This window comes from Pelobates fuscus, chromosome 11, assembly GCF_036172605.1.
Source record: "Pelobates fuscus isolate aPelFus1 chromosome 11, aPelFus1.pri, whole genome shotgun sequence".
Classification (NCBI taxonomy): domain Eukaryota; kingdom Metazoa; phylum Chordata; class Amphibia; order Anura; family Pelobatidae; genus Pelobates; species Pelobates fuscus.
Window position 1 is genome coordinate 62,527,164 of NC_086327.1, and position 25,054 is coordinate 62,552,217.

The 25,054-nt window shown below is 46.4% G+C and overlaps 1 long non-coding RNA gene across 1 annotated transcript in view; it reads right to left on the bottom strand.

Annotated features, from left to right (window-relative positions):
* The window catches only part of LOC134577388 (uncharacterized), a 599,529-nt gene that overhangs the window by 471,926 nt on the left and 102,549 nt on the right, over window positions 1–25,054 (bottom strand). The window contains exon 2 of the long non-coding RNA XR_010085998.1: window positions 12,608–12,671. This is a non-coding gene — a long non-coding RNA (uncharacterized LOC134577388). The remainder of the gene's footprint in view (window positions 1–12,607; window positions 12,672–25,054) is intronic.

Genomic DNA, 25,054 nt, shown 5'->3' on the forward strand with positions numbered 1-25,054 from the left:
GCAGTAGGAAATGAGGCCTAAGAAGGCATGAAGAGATTTTGAAGTCCTTGGGGGTGGAATGTCCAGAACTGCTCTGACTCGGTCCCGAGTGAGATGTCTGGTACCTTGAGATAGGCAATGTCCAAGGAAAATTACTGAAGGTTGGCAGAATTGCAGCTTGAGAAGAGAAGCCTTGCATCCTTGTTCTTCCAAATAGCAAAGGAGACTAATTGAACACTTTTCAGTAGTGGGTATATCATCTCCACAGAGCAGTAAATCATCCACATACTGGAGTAAGACAACTTCTGGGTGTTCAGCTTGCCATGGTTCAAGGATGGTACACATGGCCTTTGCAAATTGACTTGGAGAATTTTGTGCCCCTTGGGGCATGACAGTCCATGTATACTGTTGCATTTCATGGGTGAAAGCAAACAAGTATTGACAGGATGGATCCAGTGGAACACTGAAAAAGGCATTAGCCAGGTCAATGACTGTGAAGTACTTTGCAGATGGAGGGACTCCAGAGAGCAGAGTGTGAGGGTTTGGCACAAGAGGGGTGTCCAGGACAGTTGCTTCATTGACAGCACGGAGATCCTGAACCATCCTGTACTTCTCCGGCTCACCTTTTGGAGTTTTCTTCTTCACAGGAAACAATGGAGTATTACATTCTGATTTGCATTTCACTAGAGCACCCTTCTCCAAGAGTGCTTTGATTTGAATAGAAATGGCTGCAGCCTGTGCTGGCTTTAGAGGATATTGTGGTTTTCTTGGTGACTTAGCTCCTGGAATGAGCTTTACCACCACAGGTGGGACATTTAGGTGACCTATGTCCTCTGGGCCTGAAGACCATAACTTAGCAGCCACCTGTGTTTTTAACACATCTGGGAAATTGGACCTCGGTTCTGCTGCTTCCCTACGGGGTTCTTCTAGTTGCAGCATCAGAGGTAGGGAGCACAAGGCTGAGGTGTCTGAAACAGATAGAGGTGTAGACATTTCTACCTGTCCATCTGGAGTGAAGGTTATAGATGCCTGCAGGCGTGAGAGGACATCAGCGCCTAACAGGTTAATTGGGCATGTAGAGGATACTACAAAACGAGCAAGCAAGCTAGTGCCAACTCGTAGTGGGGTTGTTAAAGGACTGTGTCTTGGTTGGCCATCCACTCCAACACAGGAGACATCAATATTTGACAGAAAAGATGGGTCTGGCAGGTCTTGTTCTCGTAGAACACTTCGGGCTGCACCTGTGTCAACAAGAAATGTGGTAGGCTGACCCTCAATGGGTAAAGTCACTGTAGCAAGTGGCCCCCCTTTATCCCCTGTAGATACTGCCATGACAGGGGTTAATGACACAGGCTTGCCAATGTCCTAATCATCTGGTTCCTCAACTATTGGAACCGTAGTCTCGGCCTTAGGGGCCGGGGCAGGCTTGGACGGCTTTCTGGGCTCTCTTGGTTCTCTTTTAGGTTTTGGGCAGTCACTTCTATAATGTCCTGTAGCTTTGCAATTAAAACAAGTCACATCCTCTAGTTTAGCACCCTTGAGGGCAGGGGAGGAGCGGGCCACCATGAGGGGAGCTGAACTGGGCCTTCTGGGGGTTTGGGCAGATTCCAGACCTCTAGCAACCAGGAGTAAAGTATCCAGGGGAACAACCTTATATTCAGGGCGTGCAGCAATGATTCCCTTGCGTATGGAGTCTTTGACACCCTGGACAAACGCACCTGACAGCATTTGTGAATTAATTTTGTCAGTAAGATCAAATCCCAAATCTGTAAACATTTGATACAGTCTTGCATTAACCCCTTAAGGACACATGACGTGTGTGACACGTCATGATTCCCTTTTATTCCAGAAGTTTGGTCCTTAAGGGGTTAAACCTTTCCACTGATTCTCCTTTGTCTTGCACAACATCAGTGAGACCAGCAGCCTGATCTGCAAGTTTGTCCTTAGCCCAGTCTTTCAATTGGTTGCAAAAAGTTACTCCGGAGGGGTAATCAACATCACTTGTAAGCAGATCTGTACTGAGGTGGCGGGCCATGCTGGGCCAATATGCATCCCCTGCTTTAATAGCACAAATGCTCAGTAAGTCACGCCAAGCGGCGGAGTAAGTCTTTTGAATCTGAACTATCCCTCGGTAAAAAGGCATAGGCTGCTTTTCCGGGTCAGGGAGAGATTTCATTAAAGCACTAGCTTGTGTGGGGTTAAAGGCAACATATTTAGGAGGGGCCCGTTCTCCCCGACCCTTATGGCCGAAGGGATCATCAATAGAACGGTGGGCCGAGACTCCCGCAGCCTCCAATGAATCCTGAGACAGCCTGTCAACCTCTTCCTCATCTATTTCTACGATCTGGGCCCTTCTACGTGATGGGATCACCTGAGGTGACAGAACCGGGGGATGGGAAGGAGTCCCGGAGGCGGGAGTCGCCATTGGGTCATAATCTTGGGATAGGTAATCACCGGGAAGCACCGGCATCAGGGGTGCTGAATGACTGGGGGCCGCCATATTGGAGGCGTGGAAGGAAGCTGCATTGGGGTTAAGGGAAGGAGCGGCGGCCATGTTGGATGTGGGCACATCCGGGGCAGACTGTGCCGGACTGGGCATGACCGGAACCTGGGGAGTGGCTTGGGGAAGGGGGTATGGATAATTTGGATAGGGCAGGGACATGGGGTATGGCCAAGCCATCTGGGTGGGGGCTGGGGCGGAACCTGGAGAGGGCAGGAGAGGTGGGTAGGGATTAGCAAAGGGGGTGGGAACCTGGGCCGTGGTAGGGGCTGGCAAGGGAGAGGATGGAGAGGAATCAGTAGAGGCGGGTGAAGAAGGAGGAGCCGGAGTGGGTTCAGCAAGATTGACGGTGGCAAGGGAGGAGGGGTTAGCTAACTGGGCAGATGCAGATGGGAGGGTAGGATTATCAACGGAGAGAAAGTGCAGGGAAGGAATGGCAGATGAAATGTTAGGATTAGACACAGAAGGTGGCTTAGGGATGGATGAGGATGATGGGAGTGTTAGGGATGGAGAAGGGGAAAAGAAAGATCCATCAGAATTCAGGACCTGGCAAACGGGGGAGGTGACGGGATGGGTGTTGGGAGGATTAGGAGTGGGGAACATAGTCAGCTGGCAATCACCCATTGCTGACTGAACCTTGGGGATAGACATCCCCTGGGCGCCATTTTGGGGCGCTGGCTGAGGGAATACCCCAGCAACACAGTTATTATGATACACAAACAATTTCACACCCTTGTGATTTATTTCTTCCTCAACCCAACCTTCTTGCTGAATAGCCTTCGCTACTCTGTACCATGCTTCAGCAGTCTTTAATAAATCGTTATTTGCAAGCTTGCCTTTTTTCTCTGTCAGTAACCTACGCCAGCTTTCTGGCTGCAATCTACCACATGACGGCACAGCAATTTTACATACTTTAGCAATCTTTTCAACACCTTTAACCATCTCCTTAACCTCTCTGTCTTCAAGTAAATCACATGCAAGCCAGCCCTTACTGGGCTTACTCAATTCCTGTCCCATATTCCCTCCTCCCCTACACCAGCGTCCTAGATATAGGGAAAGAAAAGGAAATTTGAACAAGAATGTCTACAATGCTCGACTGCCACTCGAGGAAGGATGAGTCTCCCTCAAGTGCGTCTTCCCAAAACGTAGACTAGTCACTGAATCCGCCTACCCGGGGTGGTAGACACGGATTGGAGCGAGGTGAGAAGTGTGTGACCAATCACTTCTCTATTAAGAGGAATGGGAGTGGATAGAGTAATAATACAGAAAGTGTAGAAAAGGTAAAAAGGTAAGGAAAGATCCTTAGAGACAGACACAGGAGTTTGAATGACTCCTAATTAAACAAACAAGACAACAATACAGTTGAAATACAGTGCATGCATCACAGTTCAAATGAAATCAACAGTAATCCCTTTCTTCACTCCCGTAGTGCCCCTATAAGACCCACTTATAAGTCTCACTACCACATGGTGCGGGAGACAAGCAATGCCTGTCTGAATCCCCCTCTCCACAATTAATAATCAGGAAAGCCCCCAACTCAACACTTAGAGCCGGAGGGTTCCGGGTTCAGGAAAGCCCCCAACTCAACACTTAGAGCTGGAGGGTTCCGGGTCATGAAAGCCCCCAACTCAGCACTTAGAGCTGGAGGGTTCCGGGTCAGGAAAGCCCCCAACTCAGCACTTAGAGCTGGAGGGTTCCGGGTTCAGGAAAGCCCCCAACTCAACACTTAGAGCTGGAGGGTTCCGGGTTCAGGAAAGCCCCCAACTCAGCACTTAGAGCTGGAGGGTTCCGGGTCAGGAAAGCCCCCAACTCAGCACTTAGAGCTGGAGGGTTCCGGGTTCAGGAAAGCCCCCAACTCAGCACTTAGAGCTGGAGGATTCCGGGTCAGGAAAGCCCCCAACTCAGCACTTAGAGCTGGAGGGTTCCGAAGCGCACGATGCAGCTAGCTAGGCTATCAAAGTGACACAAGAAGGATCACAGGAAACTATGAGTCTACACAGTTCCCACAGTTCCAACACACCTCTTTTTCCATACAGCCACAGCCACGAGGCTCCTAAAAGAGGTAAACAGGCAAAGAAGACCCCCAGGAAGACTTCCACAGGTCAACCCCCCTTTTTCCCTACAGCCACAGCCACGTGGCTCCTAAAAGGAGTAAACAGGCAACAGGACTCCAGGCAAATCCCCCGGGTCCACCCCCTTTATCCCAAAGGGGAAACAAACAAACACAGGACCCCCAGGCAAACTACCACGGGTCCACCCCCCTTTATCCCAAAGGGGAAACAGATAAACACTCAGCCCGGGCACTCAAACTAGACCATGCCAATACAGACACACCCAGGCAACAGATAGACTAAATGCAGGTAAACAAATGAGTAACGAGACCCCGGGCAAGATATTACCTGTCTTTGATGTCCTCCCGGGAAGCAGTCACAGACACTCTGCAGAAGTCTCTACCGTGTACCTGGAGGTGATCAATCTCCTTTCCTTCCCCCCGGATTCCTCCGTCCAACCGCGTCTTCCTTAGGATGGCTCACCGGCCAGACATAGCCCGGGGCCCCACGTTGGGCGCCAAAGTTGTTATGGTACTTTTTAGCAGTAAACCAAAATGTTTAAATGTCTATCTGTTCCTGTCCAAATTAAAGAAAATTGAATTGCGTATATACGCTGAAGTAATTCAGTCTGACACACGGAGTTCAGGTTAAAATAACTTCGAGGAAATTTATTGGCAAGTGAAGTAAGAGCGGGCTCGCAGGCCCTTTTAAGAGGCATTTTGCGTCATCATTGATTATCAAGATATCAGTAAATACACATCATTAATTGGATTAATTGTTAAGTGTCTGGATTAGTGTCCACCTATCAATATAATTAATTGGCTCAAAAACTAAGTGGTTAGCTACGTGTCCACCCACCGAGAGGTGGTATTGTTTTGGACACGGGTGGGGACAAGGGGCTCAAGCGCCATCTTCCTTAGCATGAGGTTTACTCGGTGGAAAGGGGGGCTTGAGCGTCATTTTACACAGTCAGTGATGTCAGGTCTTGTGGTCAGGTGCAAGGTCTCTTATGAATAGAACATTTCATTACTACAGTGTTCTCATGGCCTTCAAATTATATGTTGCGAGTTAGGGGAAATTCAGTAGTTTCTGAGTTAGTCATGTCTTTATGGAGAATACAGTCTTTGTCCATTGTGTTAGATGTGTTGGGAAATTCTGTCATGTAATGTAGTTTTGAAATGGAGAAGTCAGGTTATGAGGACAAAATGGAGGATTTGTCACAGTATTAGGTTAAAATGGAGTTAGTGCAATAATTCAATACAAGTTCAATAAAGATTTTTAATAATTCTACATCAGTGTGCTCAGTCCACAGTGTGCGAAGTAGTTGGGACCTCTTTTCGGGGATGTTTAGGCCTCTCACATTGTTAGACCATAGGGTCAGTGGCGTCGGCTTATAGTTAGAGCCCATCGCTAGCAGCGTTATGTGTGGAGCGTGCGCGGGAATGTGTGTGTCAGTAGTTGGGGGGGGGGGGGGGGTTAGGTCTGTCCGATGTCTGGGAAGGGGAAAAATTTGTCCGAGAATAAGGCAACTGTGACTCGCCTCGGTTTTTTGTCGCCCTCTGGTGTCTGGTCATCTAGGGGTGAGTCACCTCAGTGGCCTCCGAGTATATATACAACGTGAGTCCGTTACTTGGGGTATGTGGTCCCTCTGGTCTGGGTCGTCCGATAATGTTGTGGCGAGCCCTTCCCTTGGCTCCCAGCTCACCTATCGTGTTGGTTTGTAGATCTATACGAGCATGTTTCCACCCCGGAAACCCCACCCGCCTTTGTCGTCCCTCCCTGTCATGGCCTACATGCGACTCGGGCCCCTAGTTTCACGCTAGTGTGCTACTGTTTCTATACATACTTTTCATCGCCTGAGCAATTGTTTTCAAACATTTGAAACCATATAAACAGTTGTGGAGCATGGCCCCCCATTCTCCCCCCCCCAAGGAGCCCCCCGTATCCCCACTTTGGTGGCACCACTTTGTATCTGAAGGTGCTGGAATCCGAGCTATCGGTCGACCCGCCAGGCTAGAGCTTGGGGAGTTAATCCTCCCAGCAGTGGATATAACCTTGGTATGGTGGCAGTCCCCCAGCCTCCACCCCCACTCCCCACCCACCCAAAGGTAGCTAGTTTTCCCGGGCAGTGGCAGCTGGGCTAGTCCTAGCGTGGCATGTCCATGCAAAGTCTGTCCCATGTGGGTCCCCCCCCTGGTTGTGAGGCTCCGGCTAGGCCACCCCCTGCTTGTGTGGGTCAGAACCCCGTGATACGGGCTTAGGTCAGGGAATCAAGTACATACCAAGGTGTGCCGTGGCTCTGCCAGATGCGTGGGGGGCTATGCCCTCACGTGGTGTCTGACACCCACCAGTGCTTCCGAAGGTTGGTATCCAGGCCTTCAGAGACATCGCGTGGTTTCATTCTGTAGTGGCTGGGGGGTAATTGATGAGGAGGCAGGTCAGCGGTTGGGGTAGCCAAATGGGAGATAGGGGGCCAGGTTCATAGGACTTCATTATTCTTCATGGCTGTCCGGGCCACCCCGCCGGAACCCGCTACCTGTGAGGCCCGTGCCCGGCCTGTCGCTGGCGGCTCATGGATGCTGTGGTTGTCGCTCCAGGACCCAGTTGGATACCATCACCGCGGGTAGACTAGTGGCTCGTATGAAGCGCGGTACATCCGCAGGCCAGCGGATAATATGCCAGGTAGAGCCAACCTTCAAAACAAAACAACTACGTTGTTAAGTGTAAAATATCGATTACTTAACTTCAATTAGTCTGGAGAGCAGCCTGGAGGACACCCCCCACAATTAGGACCAATGGGACATTGGGATTAGCCCTATTTATAGTGATTATTGTTAGGGTGAGTAGGATGTGTATTTTTTACAATCTGCAATATTGCTGTTGATTTGTTTTACTGTGCGGTCCCTGATGAAGTTCCTGTGTTGAACGAAACGCGTTGGACCTACTGCTGCACTTTTATATTTTATCTGCTTGGTGTTGTATCACCTTTTAAAGAAAATAAAACTTCAAATATTTTCTACCATTACTCACCTGGAGTCCTGTGTCCCATTTGGCTGCTAGACACTACCGAAGGATACCAGCATCCCCCCATACTCCCTGGGGAGGCACCTTGAATGCTGTTTTACCTTTACTATCTCGTGAGTGCATCCATTTAAGCGCACATTTTCACTGTATATACTGTATCACACTATTGTTTTTTTCCTTGTATGTTCCCTATATAGACTGTACAGCCGTATCCCACTTCTGCTTGTGGTTCTAGAGCCAACCTTCGCCTGCAGGATTGGGATCCTCCGCTCCCTGAAGATGGCAGTTACTGGACGCAGCGCCCTCCTGGCCTCCAGCGTGAGCACGGAGAGGTCTTGGTAAAGTGAGACCTGTCCGTCTCTAAAGGCGATGTGCTGCTGATTTTGCGCCGCTCTCATGATGTCGTCTTTTAAGGCGTAAGAGAGCAAACAGCAAATTACGTCTCTCGGTGGCCCCTCTGGGGACAAAGGTAGCAGCGCCCTATGGGCTCGTTTGATGCCGTATTCTTCTGGGGCTCTGTCTCCCAGAATATGGGTAAAAAGGTCTGTCAGAAGTTCTGGCAGCGTTTCGTCAAGCGTTTTCGGGTAGGCCCCTTTTGCGGATATTGTTTCTCCGTCCGCGGTTGTCCAGATCTTCTAGTTGTCTCCTCAGGTCTAGTAGGAAATTGCCCTGTCTGGTGGTGGCTGTGTCAGTGGCTTGTTGGTGCTGCACAGTCTGGGCTCTGTCTACTTCTAAGGCCTCTACCCAGTGTTCAAGGGCTGTCAGGTCTTTCCTCACCTCCATAACTTCCTCCCTGATTGCAGTCCTGATTTCAGCCAGCATCTGAGCTTTGTCTGCACGGGACAGCATACTGGCAGTGATCTTGGCCACATCTGAGGCAATTTGGGTGAGTGATTCTCCCCTGGGCGAGCCCTGCGTCTGGCTGTCACTGGGGAGGCTTTCTTCTGGGGAGGCCGGCGCCATTTTGACTGCGGCCGGCGCGGACCGCATGTCTCACGGCGTGCACACATAGCCGTCCATGGGGCCCGAGGTGCGACCCGGCGAACCGGCTTGCGAGGGACCCGGCATGTGAGGTCTCCTAGTTTTACCCATCTCGGGTCGATAAGCGCTCGTTGATGGGTGCTAGTGTGAGCTGGGGCCGCGGAGCAGGCTCGAGATGCGTCCTACTCCATTCCCGTTCAGCCCACGCCCCAGGGCCTTCTTTTATGCAGGTTTTCCCTTACATAGGACCCCCCACAGGGTTTTACAGAACAACCAATAACACACGTACATTACAGAAAACACTCCCAGCAATCCTCCTCTCTGCCTGTGATAAATTTATGGTACACAATGGGTTAACATCATTATCACAAGCAGGAAAAATACAGTTTTTATACATGTAATATAACTTTAAAAATATACGTCTTCATAAAAATTACATATTCAGAATCAGCACACTTTAAACATAAACATTCTAAAAAATCAGACAAATCCATCCAGTAGATAAAAAGTTAGCTGGGAGTCCTTTATGACTGACCGCAAGCACATTTTCCTGCCCAAAACAGTTCCATAGATTTGGGCTGTGCGGTCGGTCTATTTTACACAGAAAAATGACTAAGTCCCATTCGAATGCACAAACGGGCCCGTTCGTGCATTTAACTTAGTATAGCAGTGAGTTCAAACTGCCGAACGGGACTTAGTCTCTGCAGTTGAAAACGGAGTGTAGGAGAAGGTAAGGGTCAGCGGTGTTCGTTGAAATGTGTAGCAGATTTCAGTTCCATGGCTTTGGCTACACATACCGCTGACCTCGTTCGAATGAACAAAGATGGCCGCCACCACGTGTACGTTTGTCGAATGGCGCCCAATTTAAAGCTGCAGAACTGCTCCAATACAATTTAAAGAGGCAGCCAGAGTCTTTTAAAATCTAATCTGCTAAAATAGTCTTTAACAGGCAATATCTTCCAGGGGCCTTAGTCTTAAAGGGGCATTGTTCACCAAAGTCACAATGTGCCCACAGACGGTATGGCAGAACCAGCCTCACCACTGGGCATTGGAGAAGACTGATTGCCAGCCTCCTGCCATGTGACTATGGCCCCTGGGATGTATTGCCTGCTCTCCTGTACTGCTGAGGATTGCTACCAACTAAGTGGATTTGGCTATGGAGCTTGTCTAGTGCCCTCTGTTGGTAGCAACAGCAATATGCACTACCTGAATAGCAAGACTGGTTCATTTGCATTTTCTGGTAGATTTGCATATTGTTAATTCTGCAGGTACGTGAGATATTTTCTGTTAAATATTGTCTCCCCCACCCCTTTAAAAATATGCCATTGTGTTATAATAAGTCACTGTATGTTGCCTGCTATGATTTGACTGTTTGTAATTGTATTGAGTTTTCACAGCAATGTTAATGTAATGACCATATGGGCTAGTCCCAAGTAAAAGTTTTTGACAGTTCTTCTTGATCCCTCAAAACCTAGCCTTTTCTCGTTATTGGAGGGAGCTGCTATAATCACACTGGGGATTGCTATGCTCTGCATACTCCCCTGAGCTTGAATCACTTGGCTCTTTTAAGAGCTTGTTCCTGATACGCTCTCCTTGAAGGAGAGGTCTTCCACACAGTCCTGGATGCTGGAGGTTCATACAGGGTGGAAGGAAGAGGTCTTTCCCACACGGTCCTGGAGGACAGAAGCATAAAAGAATGTCAATATAATATAATGTATAGATGGTATATGACCCCAGATAAAATAAGTAAGATGTATCCTGATCAACTACCACATTGTTGGCGTTGTGGAAGTTTAGATGGGTCTCTCATTCATATATGGTGGTATTATAACTTAGTTAAATGCCTCTGTGTTACAAAACTGTTACAAACATGGATTATATTGGCTATTTTGTATATTATGACTTCGCTACTTGAATGCTGCACCCTCTCCCGAATGGATTATATATACCCCGGTTCGTCAAACGAACAACCGACAACCCGGCTCCTGGCGTGTGCCACCACTTAACCCCGGTCACCTCTCAAAATACCGAACGGTCGACCACCCGGCTGAGAGTGTGTGCCACCAATTGATCACCCAGGGAGTTGCGGTTTGCAGTTAATCGCAGGCTAATTGACGGCCCCAGTATATATTCGTTCGTGCCTTATCTACCGATGGTTAAACTACCGAAAGAGGCACAAACGGGGACCACCTTCAATCTGGCGTGTGGCCTCAATTAGAATGTAGAACGTTGCGGTTAACCGCAGGCTAAATGCCCCTTCACAGAGGGCTAACTTCGTATACCGAACAGCGACCACATCCAGCCAGAGAGTGGGGATTCGGGCACAACTCTGGCCGTTATTAGTTCCACGAGTTGACGCCGAGGTCCCGCTGCCTATTGTTGCACCTAAAAACATGGTCGCCATTTTCAGCTTGCGACCCAAATATACGAACAGACTTTCTCTTGATGAAATACAGCAGCGGGTTTGTGAGTTTGAGTCTCTATTCGGTGAACTAGTGCACACAGACTGGAGCTATAAAATGAGTGGTAAAAGTATCGAAGTATCTATTAAACTGTTAGAGTTGTGTATTTTTAATCTGTTTTCTGTGTGTAAAATAAACGTGGGTTTTGGGCGCTTGGAGATAATTGTATTACTGTACCCGTTGGATTCATTATCTCCAAGCTGGGCGGTAGCAAGTTTAAATGATACAATGTCTTATGATTGGTTGACTTGTTGCATTGTACCTGTATCCCACCAGGTCCACATGGGGCTGTCCTTGGACCTGGGGACTTGCATAAATTGCCATCCTTACGTGCCAGTAAAGTCAGTTCGTTTTACCCTCAACTCGCAGCCCATGAGCCCATGAGCGCAGCATGAGAACCACACAACCTGAGCACACTGTCAACGCAAACAGCAACCCCACGGAAGGGACGGGGCAACCGAAGATCCCGTTCGCGGCATTTAAACCTTTCGTGGAGAACGAGATGGGGATGTGCCTTGCATCAATTCCCCCCCACAGCTTGGCCGCGGATACTGTCAGGGAAATTGGCCGGTCGAGCCATGGAGGCTTTCAGGACTCTTAGCACTGAAGAAGTGGCCCAATACCCGCTTCTCAAAGACACATTATTGAAATGGTACGCGGTAACCCCTAACACGTACCGCCGACAATTCCGCGACACTAAAAAGAAAACGAATGATACAGATGCCAAATGGGCACACCGAATGCGGAGAGCAGCTACCCACTGGATGAATGGGTGTCAAGCAGTCACAGCGGCTGAAGTTTTGGAATTATTTTTATTAGAACATTTCTATGAGGGACTCGAGCAAAAAGACCGAGAGTGGTTAAAAGTACGACGACCGGGTAATTTCAATGAGGCAGCGAGACTGGCCGATGAACACCGGGACGCTCGGGTACATGAATTTAACAACTCCCGAACAGCAACCCGCACCAATTCAGGAACATGTACTGACCACGCCCACGAGCAGAGTTCCGTACACCCGTACCGGCGGGACCTACCCGATATGCCGGTCCACCCAGCTCCTACACCCCAGAGCGCTCCCACCCTACATGCTACAAGTACAAGCAGCCGGGGCATCTCATTGCTAACTGCCCCCTCAACAACAATTACCCCTCGAGGAATTACAATACAGCTCCCTCAGGGAATAACCGCCCGCACGTGCTTTTTGTGTCGAACAAGAAAGCCCCTTGTAAGAACATCTGGGACCCTTGTACGAAGCTAACCCCGTATATGCTGCGAACAACAACCGGCAACACCAGAGACAGGAGGTCTTACTGGAGGGCCGCCCCACACAGGAGCTGAGAGACACAGGGGCCACTATCACACTAGTACAAGGTCGACTGGTCCCAGCCCATAAGCGCTCCATGGACACTGTTGCTGTCTGAGTGGCCGGAGGAGATATTTACAAACTACCAACAGCACAATTACATTTGGATTGGGGTGCGGGGAAAGGAATTGTGAGAGTGGGAATCATGGATAATTTGCCAGCGGAGGTTTTACTGGGCAACGATCTGGGACCTATGACTTCTGCTTATGCTCCTTCCTACAACCAGGAGGCGCATCCGGTCACGACCCGGTCGCAAGCAGGCAGGATCTGAGACCCTTCGCCAGTGCGGGAGACTCAGGTAAGACCAAATCTGACTGTGACTAATCACCCGTCCCCATTACCCTGGGATACCCCTGCAGCCTTTGAGGCTGAAACTAAAACTGACCCGACCCTTCAGAAATATAGGGAGAGAGCCGACACAGGGACAGGGGGAACAGACCAAGAGACGTTCGCATGGGAGCAGGGCCGACTTTACAGACATACCGAAAAGAAAGGGAACCATAGGAGACAGCTAGTCATTCCCTATAAGTATAGACCTGAGTGGGTCACGATATCCCTTTAGCCGGACACTTAGCCGTAACCCGTACCCTCAAACGTATCACCCATACTCTCTTCTGGCCAGGAGTACATGCAGATGTACGCACATACTGCAACACATGTGAGGTCTGCCAACGGGTAGGCAAAAGAGGAGACCACCCTAAGGCACATCTCATAAACATGCCAATTATAGAGGAACCTTTTAGCCGGGTAGCCATCGACCTCGTAGGGCCCCTTGCCACCCCTAGTCCATCCGGGAAAAGATATATTCTTACCATGGTGGACCACGCTACTCGCTATCCAGAGGCCGTGGCTCTATCTAATATCCAGGCAGACACCGTAGCCAACGCATTGGTACAGGTCTTCTCCCGGGTAGGATTTCCGCGGAAGATCCTATCCGACAGAGGCACCCAGTTCACGGTGGAACTAACGCAACAAATATGGCACGTCTGCAAAATAAAATCCCTACTCAGCTCCCGTATCATCCTCAGAGGGTTATGTGAGAGGTTCAACGGAACCCTCAAACAGATGTTAAAAACCTTTACCCAGGAATATAGAGACTGGGAACGTTTTCTGCTGCATCTCCTGTTTGCTTACCGGGAGGTGCCCCAGGAAACAACCGGGTTCTCTCCCTTTGAACTGCTGTACGGACGTAAGGTATGGGGTCCCCTGAACCTGATCCGTTAGCACTGGGAGGGAGAGACAGAGAACGCTGGAGTCCACATCGTACCTTATGTACTGGAGCTTAGGGACCGCATGGAACAACTAGCCAGGTCAGTCCAGGCTAACCTTCAGGCGGCCCAGAAGCCACAGAAATTCTGGTATGACAGGGGAGCGAGAAAAAGGAGTTTTTGTATAGGGCAGAAAGTGATGGTACTCAAACCGGTTAAAGCAGACAAGTTGCAGGAAGCCTGGCAGGGACCTTACCAGATAGTAGAGAAAAGAGGGGACACTACCTATGTGATTGCCAGCTGTCACGATGAGAACCTAGGAAAGATATTCAACGTAAATATGTTAAAAGAATATCTGCAATGACCAGAAGATGTATTGGCCGTATGTAGCGCCGCAGCCGAAGACCCCGATAGCCTGCCCATACCCGACTTGTTAATCCCGAATGGCCCGTCTGATATAGTGAGCCAAGTACAGATAGGGGACCGACTTAACCCAGTGGAGAGGGAGCAGCTACACAAACTGCTCCAAGAGAAACAGGCAATGTTCTCACAGGAACCAGGGTACACTAACTTAGCTACTCACCAAGTAGACACCCCAGGGCAACAACCCTTAAGACAGGCCCCCTACAGGATCCCCGAGGCGGTCCGGGCAGGGATGAAAAAAGAGATAACTGAGATGCTCAAGCTAGGGGTCATTGAGTCCTCCGAGAGTCCTTGGGCATCCCGGGTAGTACTGGTCCCCAAGAAAGATGGTACTACCAGATTCTGTGTGGACTATCGGAAACTTTTTTTTTTTTTTTATTAAATAATTTATTTGATTTTAGTTGTCAGACATACAGAAACATACAAAAAGACAGTACACACTACACAATATTACCATCAACAGGAATATATATATAAAGTGCATAATTAACAGTTTCTCTCTCCTTTGAGAGGATCTTACTGCCTTATCCCTAATTCAAAATTAATCCGCCTATCTTGTACTCAGAAGTGTCATTACATCGTGAATCGATTCTTAGAGTTAAAGTGGAGTTATTTCTATACATGTGAATTTCTCGTATTCTTTTTTTTTCGTCTCTCTTTCCTTTCTCTCACTTTCAATGCTCTCTTCTCCTCCCTCTTTACTTCACTCTTTATTCCTCTCTCTCCCAGTGGAGGCACTTCTTAACTATCTTATTTCATGTGCCTTCATTACTGTGATGGACTTAACATACACATAACACTAATATGCATTGCAAAACCCTTCTTGGGGAGCATACGTGGGTCGCTGTATCTTAGTCTATGTTCAAAAAAAAGAAAAGAAAAATGATGTTATCCTAATTGTTTTGTCCAGGAATTTGTCTTATCAATCTCTCTATTTTTTCCTTCCAGAATTTACTGACTTCTCTGATTTTTGTAGACTGGTACCCCAAGGCCTCCATATTTAATTGGTATTGGACTTGTGAATATAATTGGTCCTGTGTAAAAATCGCACTACTCTTCCAATTTCTTGCGATTATTATTTTTGTTGCAGCAACAAAGTGGACATATATAAATCTTTCTTTAAAGTGAAGTAATTGTAGGTTTAAATGGAATAGGCCGTTATGCTGACCTCTAGGAATATTTGTCTCTGTAATATACTCCAAAGATTCAAAAGTCATGCACCACAAATTTTTAACTTTACTACATTCCCACCATATATGACCAAAAGACCCCTCTTTTTCGTTACATCTCCAACACAAGGAAGAGTTAGAGGTATTCATTTTGGACATTCTGGTGGGAACTAAATACCATCGATTCATTAATTTAAATAATACCTCAAGAAGATTCAGACAGTGGATTATTTTGCCTGTTTGAAATATTACTTGATCCCATTCAACCTTGAAAATCTGTACATTCATTTCGCTACTCCATTTCTGCATATTAACATTCCTACTAGGTGCCTCAATTTGTAGGAGAGCGCTTCTTGCCTTCGACACTATTTGCGGTACATTATCATTTTTTAATAGAGCTGTCAAATTTTCTATTCCCTCTATGGGTCGATATAACAAAAATTGTTGGATAAAACCTCTGATTCTTAGGTAATTATACCACTCCTGCCTGGGTAGCGAATATTCATGTACCAGGGTTTCGAATGGTTTGATTTTATCTCCCAATATTATTTGATTTATAAAGTTAATACCCTTCGTTGTCCATGCACTTATATTTATATCCTTCATCCTTAGATGAATAATGTTGAAGTTAAAATTTCCCAATATTTTATTACTTATTCCGCATTTCGTCCTCAACTTTTCCCATTCCATCAGAATTGATTGCAAACAACTATTTGAGGAACACACCTTCTTAATTCTTTCATCTTGTTTGGTTAACCAAATTAATTGGTACAAATTATCTGTTTCTGTCATCTCCTTTTCTAATTGGTACCAACCCAGTTCCTCAGAGCTTAAGAGTTGCGTTTTATAAATATGAAACATCATATTAGCTACATAGATTGTATTAATATTCGGAAAATTTATCCCTCCTTTCCTAATTTTCTGCCTCAAAAGTTGTTTATTCATCCTCGGCCTTTTTCCTTTCCAGATGAAATTATTTATATCTCGTTGTATCATATTTAGCCATGGTTGTGGCATTCTCAAGGGGATCATGTGGAATAAGTAGGACCATTTGGGAAGTAAATATGAATTGACCAAATTAATTCTACCCCACCAGGACAGTTCAGTTTGTCTCCATATTTTTAATGACTCGTGGGTTGATCTATATGTTTTTAAAAAATGTATTTGCATTGTATCTTTTAAGTCATCAGTAATCATTATTCCCAGATAAGATATTGTGTTTTTATTATAGTTAAATTTATATTTGTCTCTTATATATTGACAACATTCTCTAGAGATATTTATAGCTATATAAGTGGATTTATTTATATTTATTTTATAATTTGAAATCAAACCATATTTATCTACCTCTTCCATCAAGGCACCAAGCGATTCGACAGGGTCGGTTAAGGTCAAAATCAGATCATCTGCATATAGATTTAATTTGAATTCTTTCTCTCTATAGCTAAAGCCTTTTATTTGAAGATTATTTCTTATATTAATAGCTAGTATCTCCATTGTCATAATATATAGAATGGGCGATAGGGGACAACCCTGTCTCGTTCCATTTTTTAGTGTGAACCAGTCAGCGCATATATTTGGAGCCACTGTTCTTGCTTCTGGACCTTCATATAGTGCCAGAATTGCTTTAAGCATCCACCCCTGTATGCCGAACTTTTCCATCGTTTTCCTTAAGAAGACCCAACCGACCCTATCGAAAGCTTTCTCCGCGTCTACTGCCAAAATAAACAGAGAAGTTTTATTCCTTTGAGCTGCATCTATCAAATCGAGTAATCTTCTAGAATTGTCAACTGGATCTCTCCCCTGTATAAAGCCAATTTGATCATTTTTTATAATCTTATCCATGAGTCCCTTTAGTCTATTGGCCAAAACTGATGAAAAAATCTTAACGTCCGTGTTGATTAAAGAAATAGGTCTGTAATTTTCCACCTTTAAGGGATCCTTATTTTCTTTTAAGATTGGAAGGATATTTGCTCTTAACATCTCAGGAGGAAATTTACCTACTGAGACTATTTCATTAAACATATTGGTTAAATGACAAACTATATGGTTTTTAAAGGATTTATAAAATATATTTACAAAACCGTCTGGGCCTGGCGTCTTATCTGGTTTTAAATTGTTTATTGATGCCTCCACTTCCTGGACTGCAATAGGAACATTTAACTTATTTCTTTGCTCCTCCTTAAGTTTAGGTATATTACTGTTACTCAAAAAATCGTCATCATTCATTTTCGAAGGAATTAAATTATACAGGGCCTCATAATATTTATTAAATCTCTCACCTATTTTTTTTGGATCTAGATACACTCCTTCCTCATCCACTATCTTTACTATTTTATTGGAGCTGATTTTATCTCTTAATTTTTTAGTCATAATCCTGTTTGCTCGGTTTCCTTTATAATAGTAATTCGCTTTCAGTTTCTTCATAACCTTCGAGTTTTTTTCTATAAGGAAGTTATTAATTTTATTTTGGATTTTTTTCAGGGCATCTGCATTTAATTTAGAAGGAGACTGCTTATTCTCATTCGAAGCCTTTTTTAATTCCTCTTGAAGTTCCAGAAAAAAATTATTATTTTGTGCCTTATACCTTGTTTGTATACTTATTATATTGCCTCTAATGGTAGATTTAAATGCACACCAATTGTTTGTATATGAAGTGTCATTTGGATCATTTTCAAGAAAAAAAGATTCAATTTGTTTTTCTAATATATCAATATGGATCTTAGATTTTAACAAATTATCATTCATGCGCCAGGTTTCACGATTAATCCTGGTCCATTGATTTTTCGGAAACTTAATGATAAAACTGTGACCGATGCATACCCCATGCCCAGGGTAGATGAGTTGCTGGATCGCATAGCCAGGGGGAACTATCTAACTACAATTGACCTCTGTAAAGGTTATTGGTAAATCCCCCTGGCCAGGGAAGCTATCCCCAAGTCAGCATTCGTCACCCCATTTGGCTTATACCACTTTAAGTTTGTCGTTCGGGATGAAGAATGCCCCCGCCACATTCCAGTGCTTGGTAGATAGACTCCTTGATGGCTTCCAGGATTTTGCCTGCGCATACCTGGACGACATAGCGATCCATAGTGAGTTCTGGGAGGAACACTTAGCACATGTAGGAATGGTTCTGGATCAGATTCGGGCCACGGGCCTGACCCTGAAACCAGAGAAATGGAGGTGCAATACCTGGGTCACTGAGTGGGATGCGGGAAGCAGCGACCAGAGCCAGCTAAGATAGAGGAGGTCGCGAACTGGCCCACTCCCACCACTAAGACCCAGGTATTAGCCTTTCTGGGCACAGCAGGGTACTACAGAAGGTTAAACCTATTTAGTTTAGAAAAACGTCGCCTGAGAGGGGATATGATAACATTATACAAATATATTCGGGGCCAATACAAACCATTGTGTGGAAATCTATTCACAAACCGGACTTTACATAGGACACGAGGCCATGCGTTTAGACTGGAAGAAAGAAGATTTCGTCTAAGGCAAAGGAAAGGTTTTTTTACTGTAAGAACAATCAGGATGTGGAATTCTCTGCCTGAAGAAGTGGTTTTATCAGAGTCCATACAGATGTTCAAACAGCTACTAGATGCATACTTGCAAAGACAGAATATTCAAGGATATAATCTTTCAATGTAGGGTAATAACTGCTTGATTCAAGGATAAATCTGACTGCCATTCTGGGGTCAATAAGGAATTTTTTGTCCTAGCTTGTTGCAAAATTGTGCTTCAAACTGGGGTTTTGTTTTTTTTTTTTTCTCTTTTGGATCAACAGCAAAAAACAGGTGTGAGGAAGGCTGAACTTGATGGACGCAAGTCTCTTTTCAGCTATCTAACTATGTAACTATGTAACTATGTAACTATGTACCAGATTACAGTACTATTGCCAAACCCCTGACTGACTTAACAAAGAAAAATCTTCCGTGACAGATCCTGTGGTCTCCCCACTGTGAAACCGCATTTAACACACTAAAAACTGCTCTAAGTAATGCTCCTGTCTTGGCTGCCCCAGCCCCTAACCGGCGTTTTATTGTTCATACAGATGCTTACATGTTTGGGCTGGGAGCTGTCCTCAGCCAAGTAGGAGACGATAGGAACGAACACCCGATTGCCTACTTCAGCCTAAAACTCCTGCCACGAGAAGTCAGCTATGCCGCAGTGGAAAAGGAGTGGGCACTAAAGAAATTGACTCCCTATTTGTATGGACAAGAGTTCACTCTGATTACAGACCATAACCCGTTGGTGTGGCTAAACCGTGTCTCTGGGGATAATGGCAGACTGTTACGGTGGAGTTTATCGTTACAACCTTTTAACTTCACCATTACCTACAGACCTGGGAAACAGAATGGCAACGCCGACGGGTTGTCCAGAAAAACAGACTTCAGCCCAGCATAACCAGAGGTCTGGACAGCCTTAGTCTGCCCCGAAAAGGGGTCAGACGGTGTCTGCCAGAGTGTTCCACAAAAAGGGAGCACTGTTACAAGCACGGATTATATTGGCTATTTTGTATATTATGACTTCGCTACTTGAATGCTGCACCCTCTCCCGAATGGATTATATATACCCCGGTTCGTCAAACGAACAACCGACAACCCGGCTCCTGGCGTGTGCCACCACTTAACCCCGGTCACCTCTCAAAATACCGAACGGTCGACCACCCGGCTGAGAGCGTGTGCCACCAATTGATCACCCAGGGAGTTTCGGTTTGCGGTTAACCGCAGGCTAATTGACAGCCCCAGTATATATCCGTTCGTGCCTTATCTACCGATGGTTAAACTACCGAAAGAGGCACGAACGGGGACCACCTTCAATCTGGCTTGTGGTCTCAATTAGAATGAAGAACGTTGCGGTTAACCGCAGGCTAAGTGCCCCTTCACAGAGGGCTAACTTTGTATACCGAACAGCGACCACATCCAGCCAGAGAGCGGGCATTCGGGCACAACTCTGGCCGTTATTAGTTCCACGAGTTGACGCCGAGGTCCCGCTGCCTATTGTTGCACCTAAAAACATGGCCGCCATTTTCAGCTTGCGACCCAAATACACGAACTGACTTTCTCTCGATGAAATACAGCAGCGGCTTCATGAGTTTGAGTCACTATTCGATGAACTAGTGCACACAGACTGGAGCTATAAAATGAGTGGTAAAAGTACCGAAGTATCTATTAAACTGTTAGAGTTATGTATTTTTAATCTGTTTTCTGTGTGTAAAATAAACGTAGGTTTTGGGCGCTTGGAGATAATTGTATTACTGTAACCGTTCATTATCCCATTATCTCCAAGATGGGCGGTAGCAAGTTCAAATGATACAATGTCTTATGATTGGTTGACTTGTTGCATTGTACCTGTATCCCACCAGGTCCACAGGGGGCTGTCCTTGGACCTGGGGACTTGCATAAATTGCCATGCTTACGTGCCAGTAAAGTCAGTTTGTTTTACCCTCAACTCGCAGCCTCGACTCGTGTTGTAGGGATCCGGGAATCCTAGCTTTACTATTGCTAGTGGGAGATTCTACACTTGCAGGTTTCTACCGACTGGAGCATTGTTCGCCTCTCTGACTTCAGGAACCAGGACATCCAAGTTATCCAACCTCCTGCTAGACCGGAGGCAATCGTACCACTCTGGAATTGGTGTTTTGATGTGTTGAATTCTTTGTTTAATATTTTAATTGGAAAGGGCCCAGATATTGCTCTTTTGTATTTAAATTGGAATGTTTCCTCCCCTGTATCTAAATGCCTAATAATGCACTGCTTTTTAGCAGTTAAAATTATAATTGCAAGACAATGGAAGTCCAGTTCACTATTTCAAAGGAGGAAATTTAATGATCAATTATTATTCCAGCTGCGGTATGTAAAATTCAAATGTAGACGTAAAGGAGTAATAATATAAAACTCACATTTGCCAGAGCTAATAACCAGCTCTGGGGTGAAGCGCATACAGCGGTTTAATCCCCGCTTATGGGCTTCACCTGTATGCGCTTCACCTCAGAGCTGGTTATTAGCTCTGGCAAATGTGAGTTTTATATTATTACTCCTTTACGTCTACATTTGAATTTTACATACTGCACCATTGGTTGTCCTTCTCTCTTTTTATCTTTCATATAAAGTGGATCCACTACAATAGTAGAAGACCTCATCACTAAAGACCATTTGTAAGGGTAAAATATTTGGACTTTTGCCTTTTAACTGGACTTTTTATTACTGATTATGGCGCAGCCTTTTTTATTGTTTTTACTTGTCTTAGTTTAAAGGGTTTGAGGGATTTCTTTTTAAGGTTGCTGCCTATAAGTTAAGTAAGCGCTGTCTCATTCTTCCATGTTTTTTCATTATTCCAGCTGCATATGGAAAAAGATCTGATGGGTTCCTCATCCCATTGTATAGATAAACATCAACATTTTATTAAATGGATTGAGATGTTAGAAATTATATGATTACTGTTTGACTTATGATATAATCTAATTCTATATGTATTAGAACCATGTTTATATCTGGATTATTTGATCGTAACTTAACATATTAGTCGATCTTGTATATAATGCTAATAACTTAACTTTTGATGCAATAGTAATGTTTGCCACATCTGGTTGCAATTAACAGCATTGTCAAATTTATCTAAGCACTGTCTTTTTAATGTTTGATTTTATGTTGTCCATTTTTGTAAATTTTTAAGAAAAAACGAAAAAAGAATATCTGTATAAAAAAAAAAAAAAGGGAGTGGAGATGGTCGGTCTCACTCTTCAGCAGCAGTGTGTGTTACAGGGAGAGGAGCATATCACTCTCTCTCCCCAGCAGCCCTGTAACGGACCGTTTCAGCATACAAGAGGATAAAACCCAGTTTAGGCTATAATCCCCTTTCCTCAGAAAGGCACAGCTACTGCAGAACATCAGAACTCACGAACTGGATATAGGTGAATAAGGTAGCACTCCAGCTGGAACCTCACAAATAGCTGCTAGCAGATGAATAGGAAAAGCAGACATCAGCTTACACTCCTAGCAGTCAAATCTCCAACAGCATACAGTGAATCCCCCCAAGAACGAGACAAGGCTCCGTGTTGAAGGTCAAGCAGTGGTCTCAGGTGCTGGGCACCCAGCCTGGTTTTTATTACATGAGTACACATACAGGCCACACCCAGGGGGAGGCATAAAATAACCAATAACATAGATGTTACCTCCCACACATCCCCTCCCCTTAGTGTGACACTTAATCCCATTATGTGTACAGTTCAAAATATACTTTTACACAACTTTCATAACTTTAAAACCATACATCACATTCACATAAAAATACATATCCACAATCAATCCATTCAGGGGAACAACATATTAAAAAATGGCATGAATCCGACCAGGGGTTTAAAAGTTACTAAAAGTATCTTTTGGGCCCTGGCTTGCAGCATGGCACAATCTGGCCCAAACAGAAGTAAAACATCCCCCACAATGCATCCCGGCTTCCTCCCTTCTGCCCTGGAGATAATTGGAGAAGTAATCCAATTATCTCGGACTAGAGTCAGACTCCATTAACCACATGGTTGCAAAAAGACAGTAAAAGACATAAAATTACATACTGATACATTTAACACATAAAACACACATTTCTACATATCCCCAGTTTAACTGAACACATAAATACCTACATAATATTTAAGACAGTATTACTGTGATATGTTACAAAGTCTTAAAGGGACATTAGTCCCAAAAGTCCCAATATGTCCATCGCTGATTTTAAAGGGCCAGTAGCAGTAATATAAATTATTACATGCCCAAATATAGTGTTTATAGAGCAATATGTCCATGGGCCGTAGTCGCAGGGCAGGAGGCTAGCAGCCAGGCCTCTCCAGTTCACAGTGGCGAAGCTGGTTTCGCCACATTTCTCCCCTTTGCCAATTAGACTAACAGGGTACCTGACTTTCTGCCGGTCAGTGCCCTGGTTAGTCCAGCAACCCACCCACGAAACAGAAATAACAGAGCAGCTCACCCACACTAACCGGTTACTACATCTGGGTGAGGAAGGATTTTGTCCAAGTTCTGGTGTTTCACCACTGCTGGGTGGGAGACGGGTAGGCTGCCTTGGTGGGTTGCTGAGGGGGCAGAGACCAGCGGTACTCTGTCCTGTTGCCAGCACTACCACGGGAGTAGTCTGGTGGGTGCCTGGTTGTTGGAGACTGGCTGTCTCCCCTTTAGGTGCACAGCTCGACTGCCGGAGGGGGAGACCGACTGTCTCCCCTTTGGATCCATCACACTGAGGCTGGGGAACAGGACCGACCGTCCCTATCCCTTGTGCTGTAAGTGCAGAGACTACGGTCCCATCTGCACAGTTGTGGGGCTTAACATCTCCCCTTGGTGGGTTAGGTTGCCGTGGGAGAGAGGGTGTAACAAGTTCCTCTCTCTGGATGGCAAACTGCCGCTGGGGAGAAAGGATGGCACCTTCTGCTCCCTGGGGTACACACTGCCGCTGGGGAGGAAGGATTGCACCTTCTGCTCCCTGAGGTACACACTGCCGCTGGGGAGGGAGGACGCTGCTCTCCTCTCCCTTCACCTCACCCTGCCTTCCTGGCACATCACTTTGTTGCTGGGGGGCAGGAACAACAACCTCTGCCCCCTGTAACTCAGCCTGCCGCTGGGGAGGATGGACGACACCATCAGCTCCCGGAGACACACACTGCCGCTGGGGGGGAAGGACTGCACCTTCTGCTCCCTGGGGCACACACTGCCGCTGGGGAGGGAGGACGCTGCTCTCCTCTCCCTTCCCTTCACACTGCCTTCTTGGCATATCACTTTGCTGCTGGGGGGCAGGAACAACAACCTCTGCCCCCTGTAACTCAGCCTGCCTCTGGGGAGGATGGACGACACCATCAGCTCCCGGAGACACACACTGCCGCTGGGGAGGGAGGACGCTGCTCTCCTCTCCCTTTACTTCACACTGCCTTCCTGGCATATCACTTTTCTGCTGGGGGGCAGGAACAACAACCTCTGCCCCCTGTAACTCAGCCTGCCGCTGGGGAGGAAGGACAACACCTTCATCCCCCTGGGACACACACTGCCGCTGGGGAGGAAGGACGACACCTTTAGCTCCCTGGGACTTACTCTGCCGCTGGGGAGGATGGACGACACCATCAGCTCCCTGGGTTACACACTGCCGCTGGGGATCTGGGCCGACTGCCCAGCATCCCTGTAGGGCCGGTAGAGAGACCTCGGTCCCATCTCCACCTGCCTGTTGTGGTTCCTCACAGGACCAATCTATGAGGACCCCTACTTCGGGTTCTTCCTGCCGCCTCGGGGGGGGGCGGCTAACCTCCTCGGATGCAGCCTCTACTCTGCTGCTGTACCACTCTTCCTGCTCATCATACTCTTCGTCCATCTTTGAGTTTTGCTCAGCCATGACCTGGTTCCAGATCCCCTGGAATGTGTCCATGGATATATAACCCCCATACTGGGCCACTTGCTGCCTCACCTTGGCCATAAAATCATCTTCAGCGTCAGAGCCTTCCATACTTGTCTGCTCCAAGTCGCTGGATACCTCTGCTGCCAGGGGCGCTGCACGAATGCTAACGTTGCCCTCAATTTGTAACTCCAAGGAATTGGTGTTCTGTAGCTGTCCTTCTGGCTGTGGGAACAATCCCGCAGCTTGTTGGTTCCTCTGCGTCGTTCGCAGCAATAGGTACGCCTGTACATCGTTGTAGACCCGGTCTGCCATCCGCTCCGCTCGGGCTGGTGAGAATAGAGCCATCCTGCTCCTATATTCCCTGGCAAACTCGGATTCCTCCTCCTCCCTCGGAGGTGCTGCAGCAGCTGCGACTCTGTCTCCTTCCATTTTCCTGATTTCCTTTGTAGATAGGGTCGCTGTACGGATACTAGCGTTGCCCTCAATTTGTAATCCAGAAATGGTGT